The sequence below is a fragment of the Carcharodon carcharias genome, chromosome 20, assembly GCF_017639515.1.
Source record: "Carcharodon carcharias isolate sCarCar2 chromosome 20, sCarCar2.pri, whole genome shotgun sequence".
In the NCBI taxonomy this organism is placed as follows: Eukaryota; Metazoa; Chordata; class Chondrichthyes; order Lamniformes; family Lamnidae; genus Carcharodon; species Carcharodon carcharias.
This window is the reverse complement of record NC_054486.1, coordinates 31077388-31090643: the sequence shown is the minus strand read 5'-3', so window position 1 is coordinate 31090643 and position 13256 is coordinate 31077388. Positions and strand designations below refer to the sequence as shown.

The 13256-nt window shown below is 45.3% G+C and overlaps 1 protein-coding gene across 13 annotated transcripts in view; it reads left to right on the top strand.

The window, feature by feature from the left end:
- The window catches only part of capn3a (calpain 3a, (p94)), a 164704-nt gene that overhangs the window by 66197 nt on the left and 85251 nt on the right, over positions 1-13256 (top strand). The window lies entirely within an intron of this gene.

The following is a 13256-nucleotide window of genomic DNA, read 5'->3' as shown; positions in this document are numbered from 1 at the left end:
GGGGTTGTACTACTAAAGGAGATTACCGAGACAGGGAAGTGGTGGGGAGTGGGTGCAAGACCATGGAGTGATTTGAAAACAAGGATGAGAATTTTGGAATCGAAATATTGCTTGATGAGGAAGCCACTGTAGATCAGCAAGCACAGGGATGATAAGTGAATGGGACTTGGTGCAAGTTAGGATGTGAACAGCAGAGTTTAGAATGATCTCAAGTTTGCGGAGGGTAGAGCATTAACTCTGGCCAGGAATGCATTAGAATAGTCAATGAGGTTTACAGCAGCAAATAAGCTGAGGAAAAGTCAAACTTGGGCAATATTATAGAGGTTGAAATAGGCTATCTTGGTAATGGTGCAGATGTGTGGTGTGTAGCTCATCTTGGGGTCACATATAACACCAAAGTTGTGAACAGTCTAGTTCAACCTTGGACATTTGCCAGGGAGAGGGGTGAAATGAGTGGTGAGGGAATTACATAGAACATATAGCACAGAAATAGGCCCTTCACCCCAATGAGCCTCCTCCTATCCTTCCTCATCTAACTCTATCTGTGTATCCCTTTACTTCCTTCTTCCCCATGTACTTATCTCCTTTCCCCTTATATGCATCCTGACTACTCCTGATGGTAGCAAGTTCCACATTCTCACCAAACTCTAGGTAATGAAGTTTCTTCTGAATTTCCTATTAGATTCTTGGTGACTATTTTATATTGATGGCTTCTAGTTTTGCTTTTCCCAACAAGTTGAAACACCGTCTCCGTCTAATCATCAAAATGTTTCAAATTTTTAAAGACTTCTGTTAGATCACATTTTAGCCTTTTTTTTCAAGAGAAAGGAGACACAAAATGGTAATTCTTTCCTGAAATGTATTTCTGCATGTTAGTCACTTCACATGCAACATATCACATTTGCACACTCGCACCAGTATCACAATATCATGTCACACATGTGCTATCTGATGCATGGTGATGAATTACAGTTAGTGGGGCCCTGTGCTCTGCTTCATTTTTGGCCCCTCCCACCCCCCCGGGACCTGAAAAGCGAAACCAAGAAAATACATAAATTGATCAGTGCTTCCTTACTTGTACAAGCACACCTGTATGAATAATTGCCATGTTGAAATCCAAGTTTACCTCTGTCTGAATGATGGTAAAGATATTAAATAATGTAATCTGAAGCCAGCAACCATGGATCATGCTGATGAGAAAAGCCAAAAACCAAGGACAGATTCTACATAGAGAGACAGGAAGAGGAGTGTCTGCAGGTAGGAGAGGGAAGCTGACTAAATCCCACTTGAACATTGATATGTCAGTCTGTTGGTATAATTTTGTTTAGAGACTGGGACAGCAGACTGGAACCCTGCTCTGGTGCCAACAGTTTACTGAGGCAACACAGCAATGACAGCACATCTATTAGCCAGGAGACCCGAGAAGTATTGAACTTTACTGAGATCTCATCACTCACTGGAAAATCTCTTAACATTGTCACTTAGTGGAAGAGCATGAGCTGCTGTTGTGGTTTCCGACTGGCCTGCATTACAATCATTTAAATTAAAAACAAATTAAAACCCTGCTCAAGGTCAATGTTTCAACCTCTGACCAAACTGGCTGACATCTTACTGAAACCCCCCTCCTCATCAAGGCTTGCTGATTATTAAGAGAGAATGGGAACATGTGGAGTGAGGCTCTGGGACTGCCCAGCAACTTCCGTCCAAAATCTGACCACGGTCCATTTTCCAATCCACCTTCTGGAGTCTTTCTGTGCTGGGCACGATGTCTGGAGTGGGAGCCGAGGAATGATTCTGAAGTTGTGACTATGAAACCAGTTGATAAGATGTAGCAGTGCCAGGTGAATCTGTCCTTATGTACTTCCTGTCATTGAGTCTAAATTGGGATTATTGAGGTAAGAAGCTAGCCGTAAGTGTGTGTGTGGATTACAATTCTTCCTGTTCCAGCATGGTGGGCAGGTACTTTTAAAACCACTTCAGAGCCGTACCAAAATTTAAAGACTTGCAGCTATATAGAACCTTTCACGACAACCAGAAGTCCCAAGTGGGAATATGAGAAACATCACAGACAGTTTGCACTAGTAAGGTCCACAAATAGTGTCATAACGATCAGAATCTGTTTTGTATGATGTTGATTGAGGGATAAGTATTGGCCAGGACACCAAGGGTAACTCACCTGCTCTCCTTTAAAGTAGCTTCATGGGATCTTTTACACGCAAAAGTGGTATCTCTGACAGGTCAGTATTTCCCTGGAGTGTCTATGTGGATGGGAGTGGAACTTGGGCCTACAACTGCCTGACTCAGAGGCCAGACTGCTAGCACCAGAGTCACCTCTGACACCTTTAACCTGTGGCCCTGGCTATTCATTGAAGCTACTAGTGAGTGAGCTCCCTACTTGCATTGGGGATCATGGGCTGAAGGGAGTGGACGGACTTCACTATTGTTGGGTAAAGTTAGTTGGCTCACCATGTGCCCCTAGCGGTCCGCACTAGGCTTGTTAGCAAGTGGCATGCCTTGTATCAGAGAGAGTTTATGTGAGAGGATGTCGGTCCAGGTCTGTCTCTGTGCTGACTGTGATCAGCTGGAGTTTACTGCACCGCACTAGCCTGCCTTTAATGAACATGTGGGTGTACAGGGCTACGTGTTCAACCCTGTGACTCCAGGCACATCTTTTCTCTTACAGTAAATAGAGAGCTCCAGTCACATGAGACACACGTGTACTCGAGGCTGCTCACATCTCTATCTCTGTCTAAACTGCCTCTCCAAAACAAGACGTGGATGGGAAGGACATCAGATATAACATCAAAAAAAACTTAGATAAGGACGATTCATCAGCCTGATGACTGGAATGCTGCATGTTTATATTTAATATCAACGTTTCTTATACATGTTGCTGCGCCCCAAGGATGTGACACCGGGAAGTGATTGGTTATGAATTGATAGTGCTTCAATTGATAATTCCAGATGTGGGTTTTTGTGTGGTCAGTTCAGTGAAATTGTAACTTTCTGGTATTGTAGTAAAGTCATTCGACTTTTTTTGTTTTTCCTAACACAACATATGAAGTGAAGCAAGACTGTAATCCCCCAGCTTTCTTTGCCAAACACTGACCAGCCACTGTCCATGAACGCTGTAAAGATAGGTTTTGCTTTTAATGGAACGGGCTAAAATGTGTTAAACGTTTGCCAATAAAACATTGTGAATTAAAACCATTACTTTTTATTTACATTTAATTTGCAACCATTAATAAATACTGCAAGTCTGTTTGGAAATCTGTTTGTGCAACACACAGATTGCTCAATTCTGTCTATATCGTCTCCGCAATGATAAATATTGTAATATTGTCTCAAGTTTCAATTAACCAATGATTCAGTTTAAATTTGAGGAGCGAGGGATGAGCAGATTGAGTGTACAAGGTGTCCCACTAAGCCTAATATATATATATATATATATATATATATATATACATAAACCCAAACAATTGTACCCAGACAGTTTAGGAATGGGTGTGCAGCTCTTCCTAGGGCATTGTTTTTGTATAAATGGACCAGTGACTGGACGCCATTCAAAAAGAGGCTTTTGAAACTCAGGGAATCAAAATGATGACCTTCACCATCTCTCGAATACCAGTATATGTCGCGGAGCCTATCTGTGAACAAGCTCTGGCTTTCCTTATTTAAAGGGGGCTGGTGGTTGTCTCATGCCAAACACTTATTAAGTTTTCCAATTAGCAAGAGTGGATCCCTCTATTTTCTTTGCAAAGCTTAGGAAGTCATCTCATTCTTTAATGCTCGCTAGGATATCCTGTTAACCTTTACTCAAACAGATGGTTTAATTGTGATGCATGAGATCCCATCTTATCAGGTTTAGGACCAGGTACCAGAGTCTGTGTTGAACTCATGCCTTTGGCAGAGATAACAGGCCTACAGTTCGGCCCCCTGATATAGAATCTTTCTTAATAATGCAAAGAGAGAGAGAGAACTATTACTATTATATTCAATTATTTTCTTGAGATTTTATAAAGTTATAGGCAGCCATTTCTTATGTATGTAAGAGAAGTGTACTTCATCAAACATTAAATAGGGCAGGTCTGTCACTACTGAATGAAGATCCAAGTCCTTCGGCCTGCTTGCTCTGTGGCTATGAAGATGAGCTAAACTCTCAACTTTTGTTGCGTGGACTCATTTTAAGGGTATTTCAGTAACACCAGGCAAGCTGCAGTATGGGTACACAATTGTCAGGTGACTGATGCCAGTGAGCTGAGGAGTTGATTTGACATCAGAGCTTATTCCCTTCTCCCCCGTTTTCCAATAGAGGAATACTACCTCAATCCAACATCCTAGGACTGGACAACACACCAGCCACTTTGCCACAACATTGCTGTGCCATTAATCATCGTCTGATTGAATAAGTCAACACCAAATAAGTCCACCCTTACATGTAAGACTAACTTCCATGAATAATTAAGCATGGTGACAGTCTGCATTCTACGTTATTACAATAAAACCTAAAACAAACATAAACCAACCTATTCTTTCCTAACAATGTCCTCCTCCTGTGTGACCACACCTTTTTGTTCTCCTATTTTAATATTTCTGCTTGGTGAAAACTAAGGGCCAATATCAGCATAGGTGGTCCCATGATCTACAAAGGTTTCATGGGACTATGGTGCCACTCTGCCAATTGGGAGTTTGCTCCTGATGTGGCACTCCTGGCTACATCTCTGGGGCTTGTTCACAGACAGGTGTTAGGACAACAATAACTTTTATTGATATGGTGCCTTTTACATAATATAGTCCTAAGGTGCTTCACAGAAGTGTCATTAAGCAAACTTTGATACTGAGCTGGGCTACATAAAGCAGATATTAAGGCAGTTGGCCAAAGCTTGGTCAAAGAGGTAGGTTTTAATGAGCATCTTAAAGGGAGAAAGAGAGGTAGAGAGCTTTAGGGAGGGACTCCCAAAGCTTAGAGCCTAGGCAGCTGAAGGCACAACCAGCAAAGGTGGAGCAAAGTGAGGGATACACAAGAGACCAGAATTTGATCAGCACAGATATCTTGGAGGGTTGTGATGCTGGAGGAGATTATAGAGATAACAAGAGATTTGAAAACAAGGATGAGAATTTTAAAATCAAGACGCTGTTTGATCGAGAGCCAACGTAGGTCAGTGAGGACAGGAGTGTTGGGTGAACGGGACTTGGTATGTGTATGGATACGGGCAACAAGTGTGGCCACAAATTTACGTAGGCTGGTCAGGAGTGCATTAGAATAGTCAAGATTTAACAAGGGTGACGAGTATGGATGAGGTTTTCATCAGCAGATGAGCTGAGACAGGGTAAGTTGGGTGGTGTTATTGAGCTGGAAATTGAGCTGTCTTAGTGACAGCACGGATATATGATCAGAAGCTTGTCCCAGGGTCAAATATGATACTGAGGTTGCAATGAGCCTACTTCATCCTTATATAGTTGCCAGGGAGAAGGATGGAGTCAATGGCTGGGGAGTGGAGCTTATCGTGGAAGTTGAAGACAGTGACTTTGTTTTTCCCAATATTTAGTTGGAGGAAATTTCTGCTCATCTAGTATCGGATGTCAGAGAAGTCTGACGATTTAGCAACAGCTGAGGAGTCGAGGGGCTGAATTTTCCGCTCTGGAGACTAAGTGTGGTGGCAGGTGGCAAATGTAGAGCATTTCCCGCCAGCTGCAGTGGTGGGTTTCCATGCCAGATCGTCTGCTTTTCATCTCATTATATATGCATGAACAGGAAGCACATTGAATCCCACGGCAGGGCAGCAATTTTCTCACTCTGCTGTGACCTCATCGGATCATCTTCCTTTTTGCCATACTTAAGCAGCACCCGTGCACATCTTTCACTCTCTGCAGGCCAGGTCAGGTACATGAGAGTGCTGGCTCCCAAAGGCAAGAAGAGTGCCCTCAAATTCAGTGACAGAGCACTGGGGGTTCTTCTGGACACTATGGAGAAACACTGGGATGTCCTGTATCCCCATGATGGGAGAACTGCACCAACTGCACCACTCCAGCTTGGGAGGAGGTAGCCAGCGTGGTCAGTGCCAACTCTGTGCACAGGAGATCCACCAGAAAAAAGGTGAATGATCCTATCCATTCCACCAGGGTAAGTCAACCTTCTCCTCATTTTCAGCTCACACTCTCACATTCGCAGGATGACATTCCACAGGGATCTCACACACTACCATCACAAAAGACATCACCACTGACTCTCTCACACCAATCTTGACATCCTCATCTCCTCTCATATCCAGTGTACCTCGCATCCTTAGCCCTTTTACTGTCCATTCAGCACCCACATAAGGCAGGCAACCATATCAACTGCCTCAGCATCCATCCTGCTCACAGTCTGTCCATCTATGCAGGACAGGCTTGCCCACAGCAAAAGGGAGAGATCCCTGATTGGCAGGTGGATGCCTGAGCTCAGGACCCTCATAAAGTTTGAAGAGCGTGCGGCAGAACTGGCTAGAGAGGACTGGGACTGTGTGTTTGCCGATAGTGAGACCGGTATCTCCGAACCAAGTGAGGACCCAGCACCTGCTCAGCGTTCACCCAATGATACTGTGAGTACCTTGTAATGTTGTTGACTATGCAGCCAGTAACTAATAATCTGACCTCAGATTGACAGACAACAATGAGAAACACAAGAGGGACAGTGGCAAGCAGCCCCTCAGCCCCAGTCCCCACCACCTCAGATGAGGATCCTGAGGAGACACTAGATGAAGAGCTGTCACACCATTCACCCATACCCTCCATTAACTCAGAGCCACACACCTCGGTGGGATCAAGTTCTAGGGCAGGCTCAGGGTCTGGCGAGCACAACACAGATTCTGGTCCAGAGTAGGCGAAGGCATAGACATCCAAGGTCCCCAACACTCCGAGGACTGCTGGAGCCAAGGATTCTACTGAGTCCCAGTCAGATGACAAGCCTCTGGACTCTGCTCTAGTACAAGTGTTGGAATTGCAATGACAGACATGGGAATATCAGGCAGGATTGTCAGATGCAGTCAACTGATTGTAATTTACAATGGAGGAGTCCGTCCATGTCATTGCACCAACATGCCAGTGCACCAAGGTCAACACTGGTGGGAAAGTGACTGCCATGGGGACCTTGGTCCAAGACATAGAGTCTGCAGTGCTCCAGCAGTTACACTCCATCACTGGAGGCATAGGTGGCATCCGTCAGTGGCTAAGCAAGAGGGGAACAGGGCACTTCCACCTCATTTCAGATATCCCTTCTCCTCAAGGAGTCAGTCAGGCACCCAGAGGGATCAGGACTAGCAGCTGGACATTCTGGGGACATCCACCTAGGTGACTCACAGTGTGTCCAGCCAATCCGCATCCCCTCTGCCTGTGACCCTGTCAGTTGCAGCTCCACAGGCTGAGGAGGGTAGCCCTGCCCCACAGCAGGAGTCCCAAAGTAGGCTGGGGCCTTCTAGGTCTATGACCTCCAGAGGATGCCTGCCAAAGTCATCTCAGACAACAGAGCGTTACAGTAAGCAGACTGCCTCCACCTCAGCTGTGGATGTTGGAGGTGCACCTAAAGGTAGCGGTAGGGTTAGTAAGATTAATTAATACTAAGAGCGCAAAGGTTGCACGGATGTTCACAATCTGTATATCATGTCCACAAATGTAAATAGATTTCCACCCATTCCACTTCTCCTGTTGTATATGCCCCTTCTGTCTGATGAAATGTTTCATGGTCATTCAAGTTTCACACATTCCCTCCCCCCACCATCCCGCACATGTCCCATCATGTGCCTTAGATCGATGTGGTGGAAAATATCTCAAGACAGTATTTGTCCATTCTCTGCTCAGTGCCGATATCAGTGAAGCACAAGCCTTGAAGAAATGTGTGGTTGTCCAAGGCATCTCTGAGATCTGCTTTAGAGGTTAATGTGATCTTCAGTCACGGCAGTATAAGATGGAGTCTCATGTAGTCCCCCAATGCTTCCGCATTGTAGAATAGCCAGTGTGTTTGGTAGATGAAATGTAAAGGCGCATAGAGACAGACCATCTTTTATTGACCTCCAAGGGCTGTCCGTCAGCCTTGAGTGTGGTCTGTTTATGAGCCCAAACTCTTCGCTCATATGTGCTCATGTCTGCATACAGCATTCTCTAATGTTCACTTGGAAATGTCAAGGGCACCCAAATATTAGTGCCCACCTTCCCTCCTCCATGTTTCTGAGCTGAGAACGTAGCCACCACATTTCTGTTCTGGTGTTTCCTGCTCCATGTTTAAAAATTTGCGATCTAGGAGTTGTGTGCATTTTCCCCACATGGCTACCATGCTCATGGGAGGATAAGTTCTGACTAACATCTAATGACATAAACCCTCTGTAACCTCTCAGATGCTCAACCCAAACGATTATGTGGAACCATCAATGGCATCATTGTGGCTGCTTTCCATGTGCATAGGTCAGGCTGCAAGAATGAAAATATGCATCCGTGAAATGGGCTAAGAGTAAGGATGGATAGCAGCTGATGTGTGCTCTTTATTATGTACAATTTTGGACCTTGAAGGCTATGTATCTACCTTTTCAGGAGCACAAATGCCAGGGCTAAGCAGTGGGGCAAAATTGAAGAATTGAGACGGAGTCATGTGCCAGAGTGGCCCACAGGTGTCAGAATATGGTGCTCGTGAAGTGTTCGAGATCAATTAATGTTGAAATGAACTGCAGCGATGAATGACTGTGTCCTGAGAATGTGTGTGACGATGAGGACTGAGTATGATGAGGATGCATCTACACTTGTTTTGCCTGACTGGCTAGCTGAGCCCAAAAATCGCATTACGCTATCACAATCGAACTCACACATGAAGACGATGGACTAGGTGGAGATGGACCTCCTTGAGGCACCTTGTCATAATGCTGGCATACTGCCACAAGCGCACTGAGGATTGCAGTGCTGCTCCTGTCTCTTGTAGGCTGCTGTAGCCAGTGAATGTTGGTGAAATGCTAGAAGAGGCTGCACCATCTGGGGTGTGCTCACAAAACGCTCTGTTGTAGATATGATTGCATTACAGAAAGGACATATGTTCCTGAGGGTGCCTAACCTTCCTAGGGTGAGAACATAGTGATGCACGAGTGTAAGTACTCATTCAGAGATTGAAGTGGATTGTTGCGATGAAGAGGAGAGCAATTGAAGCGGTAAAGTAGATCCAGCATGGAGGACACTGGTTAAAGAATATCATCATAGCTAATCGTTATCATCATCCTGGAACCTGATGGCTATTAGCATTGCATGTGCACGCCTGCCTTGTCTGGTCACTACAATGGCCTCTTCTCCCGCTCCCTCAGCTTCTTCGCCCTCAGTCCTCTTGACATCCTCATCATCGGAGGACACATGCATCACCTCCATCTCAGCGTCTGGCAAGACATCCCTCCTTTGCACCACCAGGTTGTGTATGGCACAGCAAGCCACAATGATGAGTGAGATCCTCTGAAGAGTGTACTGGAGAGCGCAGCCTAACTTATCAGACATTGGAATGGCATTTTCAAGTTGCCGATGGTCTGTTCTATCAATGAGTGTGTCATCAATGGTCTGTCAACAATCTCATCATGCTACTGCAATGACAGCGCTTTGGACATGCAAGAGTTCTGCCAGGCACTGGAAGCCTCAGGCAAGGCACTCGGAGACTGCATCTTTTGGTTTACACAGCAGCCCAAATGATCAGTGAAGGGATGGAAGTATTTTAGGAGGGGTGGGGGCCCCATCGCTAAACCTGCCAGCTGCAAGGTTTAGAGGTGTCATGGCAAATAGACATCTGCATTTTGTCCTATTGCCTCTAGCCTATTGGTGCCTTCTTAAAATTGGGATTTGCCAAGAGTAGGACGAAGTGTTTTGGCAAAGAGATTGTTTAATGGCCTGATTCTAAATTATTCTTGCATGAGTATGCTGTAACAGTTAAGGCCCCAGATTCCCTCAATTGGGTTTGGAATGCTCCTAACATGTCTCAGCTGTGCCTTCCTCTTCATTTGGGAATTTGGAATTTAGGAGAGTGACCCTTCAGGTGGCCCACAAGTGCAGTGGTCAGTGGTCGACTCTTCCCACAAGCCCTAAGAATACCCCCTTGCAGATTTTTTTTCATACATTCTTTTTCAACTGTGCCATACACTCAGGTTAGAAAATGGCAGCTGAGGTTCTACTTCCAAACCGGCTTCGACCCTCCCCTGTGAATGTGGAAATATCTCCCATCATCCTGGAGGAGCGTAATTCTCAGGTTTCCCTCCCTCCAGTTGCTCTCCTTCCTCACTCTCTAATCCTTGATCCCATTGTCATAGTTGTGGATATCCCTGTCCTACCCCGGAACATTTTGATGTCCCTCTGTCCCATGGTGACCTGACCTCTACCCATCTTGAGGCCTACTGACTACCCTGTCCGATACAGAGACCCTCCCCATGAGACATCGAATGCCAGCCCCTGCATTAACTCTTTCCCATCTATAGGCTGCAGATGCCTCCCCTGATTGTGACTGTGCCATATGCAGCCCAGTATGAAGACAGAAACCCCCTGGATCAAAGTGTGTGTGGAGGTCACTATGCCCTGCGCTCACTATGCTGGGCATGACTGACACAGGACTGACAGGCCCTCCCTCTTCCTAGACTGGTACAAGGACGGTCTTTCCAAGCTCAGTCATCTAAATTGTGTGCGTTGCCGTAGAACTGTCATTCCATTCTGGCCCAAGTATGTTCCCTGCTACCACCGCCCCCAACTACCCAGTCATGTGTCTGTGTGCACTCTTCCCTAGTATTCCTCATCCCCCAGTCAATCCTTTGCCCTCCATCCCTTTTCCTTGCCTCTGTCTTGTGTGATACTTGCCCCCACTGCAACCCCCTTCCAAGTCAAGCGTTTATCCTCCAGCCTCTTCCACCCTCACTCTGTCTTACCACTAGTCTGGAATGGAGAGCCTTGCCTCTGTAGCCCCCTTGAGTTACTGCTGGTCTTGCCAGCACAGCCTGGCACAGAGTCGGAGCAGCTGCTAGTGCAGTACAATGAAAGCTAGGCAAATTTACCTCGAATCTGCGAAGGAAGTGCAGGCTGCTAGGAGCATGTCACTTATATCTGATTGTGAATCACGCCGGTCCAATTAGACTCTGACATGGGCTTCTGGTCACGAGCAGGGGCATGATTCTGGAAAGCTAGCTTCATAATGAGCGTTCATGATATTTAAATCCTGACATGGTGCGGCAGGACACCCAAGCTGCCTTTAAAGACAATTGTGTCCTGGTTTTACGCCAGCGGAAGACAGACTTTTCATCTTCCTCCACACTTGCTGGACCCACACTCTGGCGGGACCAGAAAATCCCACTTGAGAGAGATGGTGGTGAAGTATAGCTGGGTGTCATCAATATACTTGCGGAAACTAATGCTGTGCTTTCGGATGAAGTTACCGAGGGGTAGCATGATAAATGAGAAATAGGAGGAACCCCAGGATAGATCTTTGAGAGACATCATAGGTAACTTTACAGGAGCAGGATGAGAAGCCATTTCAAAGATGGTAGGGTCAAGGGTTGGTTTTTTGAGGAAAGGGGTGATGATGACTCATCAGCCCAAGCCTGCATGCACCAAGATGTGCTCAACATCCTGGCTTGGGCTGATGAGTGGCAAGTAACATTTGGACCTCACAAGTGCCAGGCAATAGCCATCTTCAATAAGGTCCAGTTAAAACACCTCTTCTTAACCTCTGATGACATTACCATCATCAAATTTCCTACCATCAACATTTTGGGTCAAAGTTCTAGAAATTACTCCTAACAGTCCTTTGGGAGTACCTTCACCCCAAGGATTGCACTGGTTCAAGAAGGCGCTGAGCACCACTACCTCAAAGGGTAATTAAGAATGGACAATAAATGCTGGCTTTGCTGGTAATGCTCATGTCCCATGAATGAATAAATAAAAATCCTTTAGTGATGTGCTGCTGCAGTTTCCAGTAAAGTTGCCACATGCTCTATTGATGCCTGCAATGAAGAAAAAGCTTCCCTCATATTACTGCAAATGAAAAGCTTAAAAGCCACATCTTCAAGTTGCCACACTTCCTGAGAGTCTGCACATTGCCACAATGTTCCTTTAATATCATTTTCAGTATCCTTGAGTTGGGGGTTGCACGACTTCAAAGCTATGCGTAGCCTTTTCTTTGACCTCCACTGGGTAGATGATACATTCTCACTCACTTCCCATTCTTCCATTTCCCTTGTGAATTTCACCCCCATCCCCCCACACACCCACTGGATGAAAGTATCTGAGATGATGAGTAAGGAAGCAAGTGAAGGAGATGGAGCTGCGGAATTGGAAGCAGTAAAGTGCTCCAGGAATGTTGTATTTCTTGGTCCTCATTATCCTGTCCCTCCTCTCCCTCCTCCTATTGTTTCTGTTACTGTGGTGAATCTGAAGGAATGTATTGTACAGGCTAAGAATGGGTGAATGTTAACCCCATGTGATTAAGTGATAAGAGAAAAGGGTTGAAGATTATGGCTGTGTGATTCTTCAGAAAGATGCCAGGGTAACAAAGTAGATGTTCAGTCACTAACCTGGTGCTGTAATATGCCCCCGACCTCGCTATCTCCCACCACAATAACAAAGTACCACCCTGGCATGCCTCCTTGGTCATGAAATATTTGAAGTTGGAGATGTCTCCCTGGAGGTGGCCTTGTGCATTTTCTCATTTTTTCCTGCAACAAGGATGAGTAAATTGGGTTAATGGTAACAGTTAAGGAGCAAGAGATGTTCCAGTATCATTCTGTGGAGGGTGCTTTTAGCGTTTTGCATGCAAGTAATTACTGCCAATAGAACTGACTTTAGCATGCAGGATGTCCCCAAGAGCAATTAAACTGTAACTGGCCTAAGCACTCAGGATGTCCCAAGTCCAATTCATCTCTGACTGAGCTTAGGACATTACAGAAATTGGACATTAAAATATTAAGTTAGGTGGCATATGAAGGAATAAATGCTGTGCATTGCACTAAAGGACAAACCTATCCGGTTGAAACAGCAAATTCTCCACTTAACTATGAGCAATACACAAGCTCCAAAATATGTTAACACTTCTTTCTATGACCCATCACTGCCTGGCATATGTAGAAGTTTTCCTACAGATCTATAGACATTGGGCAGGGGCCTTGATTTATCCCTTTTGGTTAGAATGTGCATTATGGCTCAGGGACTGAAATGTTTCATCTTAAAACCAGGTTATCTCCATCCCTACTAAAACCCCCACCATAAAGATACTACAGGATATC